The 12830-nt window shown below is 43.0% G+C and overlaps 1 non-coding gene across 1 annotated transcript; it reads right to left on the bottom strand.

Moving 5' to 3' along the window:
- Positions 1 to 840: 840 nt before the first annotated feature.
- Positions 841 to 915, bottom strand: Trnas-uga (transfer RNA serine (anticodon UGA)). Its single transcript has one exon. It is a non-coding gene; the product is annotated as a tRNA-Ser (tRNA).
- Between the last annotated feature and the right edge of the window lie 11915 nt (positions 916 to 12830).

Here is a 12830-nt window from a genome sequence, read left to right as displayed (position 1 = left end):
TGATCATTCATCACAGTAAAACTGCCGTTTCTTTTCTCAAAGTCTGAGCAGTAAAAGAAAATGCACACGGAAGTAGTGGATTTCCACGCAGTCTTGAAGAAGTAGTGTTGTCCTTCCAACGGAAAGACAGTGCTGACTCGCGACATGCAGACAGGTAATGGGCCACAACAGAGGAAACCCACAGCAGAGTCATTCGACGTTTTGAAGAATATTGGTAGGTAGGTCATCACAGAGCAGACCCACTGTAGTCCTGGTAGAGAGTATGGTATTGGTGGGCCACCAGAGGTGTAGACCCACTGCAGTCCTTGTAGAGATGGCTAGCAGCCATCCGTTGCGACTGTGCAGGTGCACAATCACCATTGAAGAGTCTTGCAGATAATAGGGCAAGTCCATAACCACCACTTGTGCACTTACAAAGTTTTTGGAATTATCCTTAGAACCAGCAATGCTGTTATCCAGTCCCTTGCTGAATTATTAACACACATGTAAACACTAAGAGCCCCAACTTCTCACATATTGTGCATATACTATGACCAACAGAAACGTGTGCAGTGAAATGTAACTTACAAGTTACTTAATTTGATGAACTGGTGTCAATCACAATTTTATAACATAAGAATACAGTAACAAAGGTACAAAATACATCATTAAAAACATAATAATACAGATAACATTTGTAGTAATACTGGCTTTACAAAAGAATAGAAATAGACATATATATCAGTGTTACAGGAATTATGACATGAGTACATACATAAAAGATCATAAGAACCAGAATGAGATTCTCACTCTGCAGCGGAGTGTGCGCTGATATGAAACTTCCTGGCAGATTAAAACTGTGTGCCCGACCGAGACTCGAACTCGGGACCTTTGCCTTTCACGGGCAAGTGCTCTACCAACTGAGCTACCGAAGCACGACTCACGCCTGGTACTTACAGCTTTACTTCTGCCAGTACCTCGTCTCCTACCTTCCAAACTTTACAGAAGCTCTTCTGTGAACCTTGCAGAACTAGCACTCCTGAAAGAAAGGATACTGCGGAGACATGGCTTAGCCCAGCCTGGGGGATGTTTCCAGAATGAGATTCTCACTCTGCAGCGGAGTGTGCGCTGATATGAAACTTCCTGGCTAAGCCATGTCTCCGCAGTATCCTTTCTTTCAGGAGTGCTAGTTCTGCAAGGTTCGCAGAAGAGCTTCTGTAAAGTTTGGAAGGTAGGAGACGAGGTACTGGCAGAAGTAAAGCTGTAAGTACCGGGCGTGAGTCGTGCTTCAGTAGCTCAGTTGGTAGAGCACTAGCCCGCGAAAGGCAAAGGTCCCGAATTCGAGTCTCGGTCGGGCACACAGTTTTAATCTGCCAGGAAGTTCCATATCAGAAGAACGTTTGAAACAACACCTTCACATGTGAGCAACAAAACAGAATAAATAATGTCTAAATTCCTTTACAAAGTAAATAACAGAGTATTAGAAAAATTATACAACATAGCTCTCATCAGCTAAACACATAAAGACAGGAAAAACACAAATACACAAGGGTACACAAACACATAGTGGGATAACACAAAAGGAAAGGACAGGGTTCGTTTTCAGTGTAACATTTGGTACTGCAGTCCAACCCAAAACTTCATTCCATAGATCTTTCGTCTTATTTCAACATTTGTTTCCACCAAAACATCCTATCCAAGCATGCTTTCTGTATTTATATGTTCACATATTTCTTACTTCATTATTTATTTTCCATTATCTTACCTCATTATTTATTTCCAAGAAAATCCTACCTATACCTGCTTTCTGTACTTCTTTTGTATAAATTCTCAATGCATTTCTTCCATTTCATCGCAACTCATTCTCTTATATAGTCTACCCCCTCTTAAGCTAACTTAAATCTACTGAGCTCAGATGCATAAGCTAAGGGACGAGGCCATGCAGCAGCACAAAACAATTAATACAAACAGCAATGAAAAAAATGGAAATTGTCAAAGCAATTGCAATATTACAACTAATATAAGGCAATGAGCAGCAAACAAGAAAAATAAATCAGTAGTAAAACTGGCTTAACAGAGTAATGTAAGATGAAATTTAGTGGCACTATGCCTGGCAAACAGCAGCAGCAAATGAAATAACCTATATCTAAACATGACATAGCTCAAGCAGGAAAAAACAATACACTAAAGACAATAATGCAGACAAGGGAAATGTATATTCACATCTTAATGTCTATGTAAATTAAGTGGTGCACCACAAATTATTCTACAAAAGAAATTACCAAGTACTTGAAAAGAAAATTCTGTATGCAATTCCTGTGAAATGTTTTTGTGCTCCTTCGTTTTTTTTTAAGTACATCATACAGTTATTTTTTTTACTGGATCTGTAGGCATAAAATATTTATATTAGTACATCTATAAAATTTTATATTAACCAATTGCTGCAGTGCAGCTAGGAACTAGATATTAAAGAAAATGAGCAAATATGTACAAAGGAAGGCATGAAACATCATTTATTAGCCATATGGCATTTCATAAGGTAGTAAAAAAATCTCTCAACTCTCGTAGAAAGATACTTGTCATAATCAGATGTGCAGATGTAAGAATGTTTCCAAGTAATGAGCGTGTCGTATTTGCGGTGCTTTCTATAAAGGAATGTCAATAATGAGGTTAATGACCTCCCTTTTTTTTCTACCTGTGCCTCTGAAAAGGCACACACTAATGGCTTTCTTTTGTCGGACGACTACCTCTCAGCTGGGCGCCCAAAACGCATTACGTCAAGGTCACTTACCTTTCTTACTGAAATATTTATGACAGCAGTTTCCACTACAGTGGCAGTCTCATATAAAAAAATTTCACCGGTCGAGAATTTACGTTGCAAATGTGTTGAAACAAAATCCTATGAATATAACAGTGTGCAAAAAATTTTCGCCTGCATTGTGATACATTCACGCATTTACACACATTTCATAACTCTTAAAGTACGATTCTCGGTTTCCAACATCCTTTTCCACAAACCAGAGTCCCTAACCACAACTCATTATTCCTTACCTTATTACTCATATACATATTTGTCGACACTTCTTCAATATTTCATCATAAGAGATATGTAGCATAATCAAAGAACTCATATAGCATCAGCCTATTAATCATAAACATACCTCAGCAGCATAATACACATCGTCGTCATAATAATAACCTCATAACACCTCAGTCAAATCTCAAAAACGTCGTAACTTCCTCCAATAATTTCAAAACCTAAAAAAAATTCTCTGCTCATGTCAAAAGTGTCATCTGCCTCAAACGTACTTTAAAATCATGCTCCCTTACCAAATATATCATTCAAAGCTCTCATAATATCACAATGGGTCCAAAAAAATATGAACAGTTCACAAAGCACAGACAAAATACAATTTTGTAAGTGTGAAGTTATCCAACTATGTAATTGCGTAAACATGTGTCACTGATGTAGTAAAATAAATGTTTGTCTCTCTCAGTTAAATGATCAGATAGCTGTGTAATTTGTGTGTTAGAGAAATATGGTACTGATATGTAAAGTTGTATAAGCAAATACCATATTAGCTAGGGCTCCTTGTGCTTGCCAAACACATGGTACACAAAGTAAGCATGTATCCCCCTGAGGATTAATGTAATTGTACCCTCAGGTGTTACAGATTACAACAATGGAATGAAATGTATTACGGAAAACCTTTGTATCATTTTACTTCAAATATCTTTAAAAATAAATGATTTAAGTACAAAATTAATCACTCAAATACGTGTACTGTAGCGCTAAACTGTGCGTCATGTTGTAAGATAATCTCTGTGGAAGTGTCGTAGTTATCGTCCTCCGAAAGCTAAGTTCTGCAGAAGTCAATGTACTTACCTCATGATAAACAAAAGTGAAATGCTCTGCGTATAGATATCTTAGTTATTATGCTTATTGCCGTGATGAAGAAATTACTGTGCTGTAACGTATTGTTGTGCTACGGAAAAGGCTGTCTCATTGTAGCTATACCACAAAAGTTACTATTAAACATGTTTTACTTTCCAGAAGAATTCAGAAAAACTGTGCAGATATAAAACAGATACACCGCAAAAGCAACAATGTAAATTGTGTCACACATTAGTACTGTCGTGATATAATCGTGTAGCTGTCACATAAACTAACCACTGTGTCATCTGGTATTGAAAGTACTTTAAATCCAGAATGTATTTTCAAGTAAACCAAAATGTTGCATTAAAATCTCGTTAGCAGTACAGGTACATGTTCTAAGTATGTCAGCGTTATGGTCGTTACGTAATCGTGCAACTAACAAGCAAGAATGTACAAATAACAACATGTGTTGTCTGTTCACTATAACAATGCATACATAATTTCTGTTTAAAAATGTTCCCTAGGTTCTATACTGGATATTTAACTACAAACATTGTTGCATGTTAAAAGTTTGTAAGTGTGACAAAGAGTACTAGTAACGTGAAGTGAAAAATTTTATAGCAAAGACTAAATTAAACAACGGATTATCTGTCAATAAACGGTTTTACAAGTGGAATGTGGTGCAATCCTTTACTCTTCCTAGTACGCAGAGGTCCAACTTTAACGCAATTATCATGTGGTATACGTCGGTAAAGAATACTGGAATTTTTCTCAAGGTTAGCGTCTCTGTTATTTTTCTCTAAGCCAGCCGGCGCACACGGCAGCCTGCGGTGCGAGTCATTGTCTGTTCCTTTGTTGGCGCGCGTCGTTACTGGGATTTGGAGACCTAACTTCTACAAATTCGCCTTGCCGAGAGTGCCCTGCTCTGTTTGAATCTCGCCAGTTCTGATGAAATTCACGTCTTTCGTTATGTCGGTAGATCCCACAGTTTCTTTCTTGTCGGTCACGTCATGGAGACTTTCTCCCTGAATCGTAACTGCCTGCTGAACTGTTGCGTCTGAAATTATTCTGTCTCCCTTGATAATAATAGTTCTGGTTACCATATTGTCTGTTTCTATGATTGTCTCTATCATATTCATTACTACGGAAATGCGATCTTTCTCTGTAACTATTACTGCTCTGCCACCGGTTGTCATACGGGTGGTGTCTGTTTCGGTCACGATTTACATTGAAAGAATAGCCTTGTCGTATATTATTTCTGTCATCGCCGAATTGTGACGGATGTGATCTGTAATTGTTGTGCTCCTGTTTTCGCATTCCGCGATTGTCAGTGTCAATATCCAGTTCTTGTAACAGTCCCTGAAAAGCTTCAATGTCGTCTTTGCAACGTCCTGCCAAAATAATATGTCGTAAATGTTCAGGTAATTTGATTAAGCAAATGCGTATGAGTTCTGAGGGGCTGTATGGGTTTGACAGGTACTGATTCTTGTGCAACATGTCTTCAAAATATTTCACAACACTGGAAAATTCAGATTGTTCGAAATGTTTCATCATTATGATGCTATGTTTTACTCGGTCTTGTGTAGCTTGAGACCAATATGCTGAGAGGAACGCATGGTAAAATTCTCCTTCACTGTGACAATCGTGGATGACTGATCGCATTCTTACAGCTGGTTCATTCTCCAAGTAGCCACACATAAATTCTAATCTGCGCTCTAATGACCAGTTGGGAGGAAAACAATGAGAGGATTGATGGAGCCACACTTGTGGATGAATGTCGTTGGCAGAATTCTTAAACGTTTTGAATTTACGTGTAGTAATGAACAGCTTATAGTCAAAATCATCGTGTCGGCGAGTAGCATATCGGTCATTGTTACGTCGTGTCGGCGGTTCCATCTCAATATTCGGTGCACATTGCCAATTTCTTTCATAACTTCCGAAATGCCCTGTGTTATTATTTTGTGGCTGTTCCGTATTTCTATGTCCCTCTTCCCGTATTGGGGCGCGAGTGTCCTCTGAAATACGTAATTCTTGTATTACCTGTGTCAGCTGATCTTGTACTTCCCGGATTTCTCTTTTGTACTGTGTATTGATTTGATTTTGATTTTGTTTGAATTTTTTAATTTGTTCGCACTCTTCTGTGTCATTAAAGACTACCGGTTTTGTGTCATTCAGATTATCATCTACCTTCATAGATAAATTATTTAGCTGATCCGAAAGTTCAACTACTTTCTCTGATAATGAACTAATTTCCTCCATGTGTCTTTCTGAACCAATTTTCAGAGTATCTACTGCGTCCTTTAAGTTTTCCTGAGTTTTTGCAAGTTGCATAACCAAATCGGTAGATGCAGCTGAGTCAATTTTTGTTTGCAAGGTCTCATGATTTTCATGAACAATAGTTTGCAGTTCTTTTATGGCTGCTTCGTGATTCTGTAATGCATTTTCATGCCGCAAAAAAATAGGTTGAAAATGCTCACTAATTTGTGTTTTTACGTCATTACAGACTTTTTGACATTTCGATTCAATGTTATGTAACTCAGTAGTTAAATCTTCACGTGTTTGTTCAAGCTTATGTTCCACTGAGTCTAACTTTTGAAGCTTTTGTTCCATTGTGTCTAACTGTTGCTGTGTTTGCCTCTGGTGTTGTTCCATCGTGTCTAACTTTTGAACATTTTGTTCCATTGTGTCTAACTTTTGAAGCTTGTGTCCCATTTGTTGCATTAATTGTAATAACAATGCACTGGTGTCTGAAACATGTTCCTCAGTGCTATTCGGCAATGCATTTGCACCAGCAACATTCACATTTTGACAAGCAGAAAATGTGTCTGGACTTATTTGAGAAAACGGTGAGAACCCAAAACCTGAGTCTACAGTATTTGCAATATTGTGTTCTGTCATTCCCAATTCCTGAGGCTAGCTGTTGCCGACCGATCGATCGATAATGCTTCCCTGTTTACTACCTGTTTCACTGTCTACTCCATTATTTGACGCCCGCTCCATTTCCCTATGCACAGTTACCAAATTACTACTTTGAATATTAGTTAATTCAGTACATGGTGGCGTTAACACACTGCTCTCGTCTTCACTGTCATTTCTCAGTTTACTTTGGAGCCTAGTGTTACGTTTTTCACACGCCATTATTGTCACAATATTTCACACGACAACACAGAAAAACACAATTTGAAGAGCAAAAATAGGGGAACACATTAACATAGCACTGAAAATAATATCTAGTTAATTGCAAGCGCAGCTGCGAAATACTTGGTGCAAATCTACATGCATGCAACAGTGAAAGGCTGCAACTACAAAGGAGATTCTCTCTACAACTACGCGCTAGCAATAAACAAAATCTACACTAATTACACAAACTACAAGAAAAAATCAGAAGATTCCAGTGAGATATCCTTGGCTAAGGGTCGACATATGTAACGTCCCCTTAGAACAATTATACATGACTGTGCTTAAACTGACACACAATACTTTAAGCGCAACGCAATCTGACTATCAAAGATCCCTGCAAAAGAATGGCCCTGAGTAACATTAACCTGTACCTTTCACAAATCACTTACCTCACCAAAAATCTTCGTTACTCGAACTACTGCAATACAGCGAGCGCCACTACTGCCAGCTAAATAAAAGATTCAAACTACGGAAGGCACTAACTACACTCCTGGAAATTGAAATAAGAACACCGTGAATGCATTGTCCCAGGAAGGGGAAACTTTATTGACACATTCCTGGGGTCAGACACATCACATGATCACACTGACAGAACCACAGGCACATAGACACAGGCAACAGAGCATGCACAATGTCGGCACTAGTACAGTGTATATCCACCTTTCGCAGCAACGCAGGCTGCTATTCTCCCATGGAGACGATCGTAGAGATGCTGGATGTAGTCCTGTGGAACGGCTTGCCATGCCATTTCCACCTGGCGCCTCAGTTGGACCAGCGTTCGTGCTGGACGTGCAGACCGCGTGAGACGACGCTTCATCCAGTCCCAAACATGCTCAATGGGGGACAGATCCGGAGATCTTGCTGGCCAGGGTAGTTGACTTACACCTTCTAGAGCACGTTGGGTGGCACGGGATACATGCGTACGTGCATTGTCCTGTTGGAACAGCAAGTTCCCTTGCCGGTCTAGGAATGGTAGAACGATGGGTTCGATGACGGTTTGGATGTACCGTGCACTATTCAGTGTCCCCTCGACGATCACCAGTGGTGTACGGCCAGTGTAGGAGATCGCTCCCCACACCATGATGCCGGGTGTTGGCCCTGTGTGCCTCGGTCGTATGCAGTCCTGATTGTGGCGCTCACCTGCACGGCGCCAAACACGCATACGACCATCATTGGCACCAAGGCAGAAGCGACTCTCATCGCTGAAGACGACATGTCTCCATTCGTCCCTCCATTCACGCCTGTCGCGACACCACTGGAGGCGGGCTGCACGATATTGTGCGTGAGCGGAAGACGGCCTAACGGTGTACGGGACCGTAGCCCAGCTTCATGGAGACGGTTGCGAATGGTCCTCGCCGATACCCCAGGAGCAACAGTGTCCCTAATTTGCTGGGAAGTGGCGGTGCGGTCCCCTACGGCACTGCGTAGGATCCTACGGTCTTGGCGTGCATCCGTGCGTCGCTGCGGTCCGGTCCCAGGTCGACGGGCACGTGCACCTTCCGCCGACCACTGGCGACAACATCGATGTACTGTGGAGACCTCACGCCCCACGTGTTGAGCAATTCGGCGGTACGTCCACCCGGCCTCCCGCATGCCCACTATACGCCCTCGCTCAAAGTCCGTCAACTGCACATACGGTTCACGTCCACGCTGTCGCGGCATGCTACCAGTGTTAAAGACTGCGATGGAGCTCCGTATGCCACGGCAAACTGGCTGACACTGACGGCGGCGGTGCACAAATGCTGCGCAGCTAGCGCCATTCGACGGCCAACACCGCGGTTCCTGGTGTGTCCGCTGTGCCGTGCGTGTGATCATTGCTTGTACAGCCCTCTCGCAGCGTCCGGAGCAAGTATGGTGGGTATGACACACCGGTGTCAATGTGTTCTTTTTTCCATTTCCAGGAGTGTACTAATAGGGATAGTTAGCAAATGAATGATTTTAATAGAGAACAAACACTGTATTTACCTTAATAGTCATAATATATATAGCAGTTCATGACAAATTACTAAACTCCGCCATCTCTCTCCCCACATCCACCACTGCTGGCGGCTCAGCTCCAATTGCGCAACGCTACGCGCTGTTCACATCCAGCTGCCGCTGCCCAACACTACAATGGCAGACAACAATGCAAACTAGCCACAGACTGCACACAGCACAGCAAGTGATTTTCATACAGAGCGCTTTCTAACGTTGCCAATAAGAAAACATAAACAGCCTACTTACAACATATTCAGTTGGATTTAGTAGCTCCTGAAGCAGCTTGTGCTCAAAGACAAGGATATTTCCAGGAAAGCACACGGAGTGTCTCAGGGACGGTTTCGCAACTGTGCCATGCTCTTTTTAGAGTCTGTGTTGAAGTGTGGTGGTGGTGGTATTCCTCGGAACAAAGAGTGTCATCACATAGCAAATTGTTCAAATATTCTTGCATCATCTGAAAAGCGCTCTCTCTCTCTCTTTGTGCAGTAGTGCATTCAGCTGCCGTGAGATATTCAAGTTATGTATGTGAAAGTATTCCACACATTGTGTAAACCACAGATTTAATAACTGCTGAAGCAGTTCGTGTTCGTGCTCGTGCGCCGAGGATGGGAAGGAGGAAGGCTGCGGGTATTTCCAACGCGACAGGAAGTACGCAGCCGCCGCTGCAGCTACTACTTGTCAGTGCCGTGGACGCGGTGTCTCTGGGGTGAACGTCTTGCCACTTGCACTTTGGAAGATTGGCTGCACTTTTATTGAATGATCTACAGTTACAGTTGAAGCATTTAACAGCATGAGTTCTGAAGTGAAATCAGTCCCATCCTGCTGCATCTTCACTATTTGGTGAAGCGTATTCGTTTTCACCAATTGTCATTGCTTTCCAAACACTGTGCAGATGCCTATCGATATAGTCCTCAGCTGCATGATTACAGCTAATACACTCATTAAACATCTCCATCCCCTGCACAGACGTCTCATAAAAAATGGTTCAAATGGCTCTAAGCACTATGGGACTTAACATAAGAGGTGATCAGCCCCTAGAGCCAGCCGTTATGGCCGAGCGGTTCTAGGAGCTTCAGTCTGGAACCACGCTGTTGCTACGGTCGCAGGTTCGAATCCTGCCTCTAGCATGGATGTGTATGATGTCCTTAAGTTAGTTAGGTTTAAGTACTTCTAAGTTCTAGGGGACTGATGACCTCAGACGTTAAGTCCCACAGTGCTTAGAGTCCCCTAGACTTAAAAATACTTAAACCTAACTAACCTAAGGACATCACACACATCCACGCCCGAGGCAGGATTCGGACCTACGACCGTAACAGCAGCGCAGTTCCGGACTGAAGCGCCTAGAACCTCTCAGTCACAGTGGCCAGCAGATGTCTCATCCACTGAACACAGTAAACGATTATGTTCGTCCTCCCAGTCCATCAGCTGGACGCAGACTGACTTCTTTTCCTGCCATATTTCCCCAGACCACCATCTTGTATTACATCAAAGGAGGAGGAAGGGGGAGAGTCAACAGCGCTCTCTGGTGGCGGTATTGTGAACTAGGTCAATGGCCTTCATGGTGAACACACTGGATACAGTTACTGTCTTTGACAACTCAGATTGTTTAAATAAACAATGCACACAAAATAAAGACTTATGTATGCCCTACCCAGCAGCCCAGCACAGTCTTTTTCCCTCCAGATGGCGGTGGAGAGGAAGGCGTGGGGAGGGTCAAGAGGAGGAGGGAATTGGGGGGGGGGGTGAGTTAGGTCAGTGGAGGTAGCCCATTTCACCTATTTTCCCGCAAAAATTGAACTTCCTTCCATGACATCAATGAGACATTGCCACAACTATGGCCATCATCTTGGATCATCCATCTCGAATAAACTTGGCAATAATGCACAATGCCCCCTTTGCCTTACTAGTCTCATATGGAGGGATATAGAGAGTCGTTTCTAGCTCGCTCTGTTTGCGAGTGGAATGGGAAAGGAAAAGACTAATAGTGGTACATGGTACCCTACGCCATTCACTATACAGTAGCTTTGTTGAGTATACAGGGTAGTCGGAAATTCCCATTACAGACTTCTAGGACATGTGGAGGGTAGTGAGTACAGAACATTTTGAATAGGAACACATGTCCGGAATCGTATCATTTCCGTTCTACAACAGTTTCAATTCAGATGTGTACATCATCAACGTCTGCTTAGGGCAAGAGAAACGTCTCAGAGTTCCCTGTCCTGGTATGCAACAGGGCAGATACGATGACGTGTACTACTTCAAACGATCCCCAGATATCACTTATTGTCCGCTTTGCTGTGAGACCGACTCAATACCTGTGCATCACCGATAGAGGAAACATGGTGCAGTACACGTTTGCGGAATACACAGACATGCTCCTTGTGTATGGCGAGTTTGGAGGTAACGGAAGAGCTGCTAGTCGGCTGTATCACGAACGTTTTCCACGCCGTCACACTCCATCGCACAAACTGTTCACCCAAGTTACACAACGGCTACGAGAAACGGGTACCTTCACCGTGAGAGGGCAGGACTGTGGTGCTCGATGGCGACGCCACACTCCCGAATTTGAAGACGGCGTACTGCGTTGCATTGAAGATAGCCCGCCAACGAGTTCACAAACAATTGCGCGTGCAGTGGCTGTTAGCTACAGTGTCGTCATGGACGTCCTGTATGAGCAACAATTACATCCGTACCACTTACAAAGGGTACACTCTACGGGTCCAGCAGACTTTCCACAACTCGTCGCCTTCTGCACATGGTTCCTGCACCGTCCCTGTTTCGACGTCGAGTTCTCTTCACAGATGAATGTAGGTTCACAAGGGATTGTGTTCTGAATGCTCGAAATACCCATGTCTGGGCGGACGAAAACCCTCATGTTCAGGGATTTCAAGACAGGTTTGGAATTAACGTGTGCGCAGGTATTCTGGATGGTCATGTGATTGGACCATACCTTCTTCTATCCAAAGTCATGGGTCCCACATACTTAATCTTCCTACGACACCTAATGGACCCGTTCTTGGAAGCTGTGGCATTGAGTGTCCATCAGGAAATATGGTTTCAGCATGATGGAGCACCACCTCACTTTTCACCGGCTGTCCGGAGACATCCAGCTGACGGTTTAAGGTGAAAGATGGATAGGCCGTTGTGGTCCAACCGCGTAGTCGCCACGATCACCGGGTTTAACCCCTATGGACTACTTCTTGTGGGGTCGTATGAAGAGCCTAATTTATGAGACACCTGTTGAGACAGAGGAAGATCTGCTGACACTAGTTCTGGCCGCTGCACCAGACATTGAAGAGACACCAGGTGAGATGGAGAGAGTGTACCAGAACATGCTTCGGAGGTACAATGTGTGCAACAACGTTGGAGGTCGCCACATCGAGCCGCTGTCGTAATGCGGCTGGTGCTGTAGGTGCCGGGTTCTTGTTGTTGTCGACTAATGTAAACCATAAGGTGTAAGTTGTAATGCAAATGCGTAAGTAATAACGGAACGAGTCAGTATTCTTTTCAAATGGATTGCAACAATTGTACTGGGTCACGCCTATGTACATTCCTCACGCGGGCGTGGATGAGATAATCATCTGCATTGAAACTGGCGTAGAACGGAAACGATACGATTCTGGACATGGGTTCTTATTCAAAATGTTCTGTACTCACTACCCTCTACATGTCCTAGAAGTTCGTAACGGGTATTTCCGACCACCCTGTATATGTAAGTGTACAAGTTGATATTGTAACACCATCCATTTCGTAGTTCACTGCCAGCACTAAGCAAGATAGTAGGTAATATTCTCCAAGCTTTTGCGAAGCTCAAACC

This window comes from Schistocerca cancellata, chromosome 10 (genome assembly GCF_023864275.1).
Source record: "Schistocerca cancellata isolate TAMUIC-IGC-003103 chromosome 10, iqSchCanc2.1, whole genome shotgun sequence".
Classification (NCBI taxonomy): domain Eukaryota; kingdom Metazoa; phylum Arthropoda; class Insecta; order Orthoptera; family Acrididae; genus Schistocerca; species Schistocerca cancellata.
This window is presented reverse-complemented; position numbering and strand designations above follow the sequence as displayed.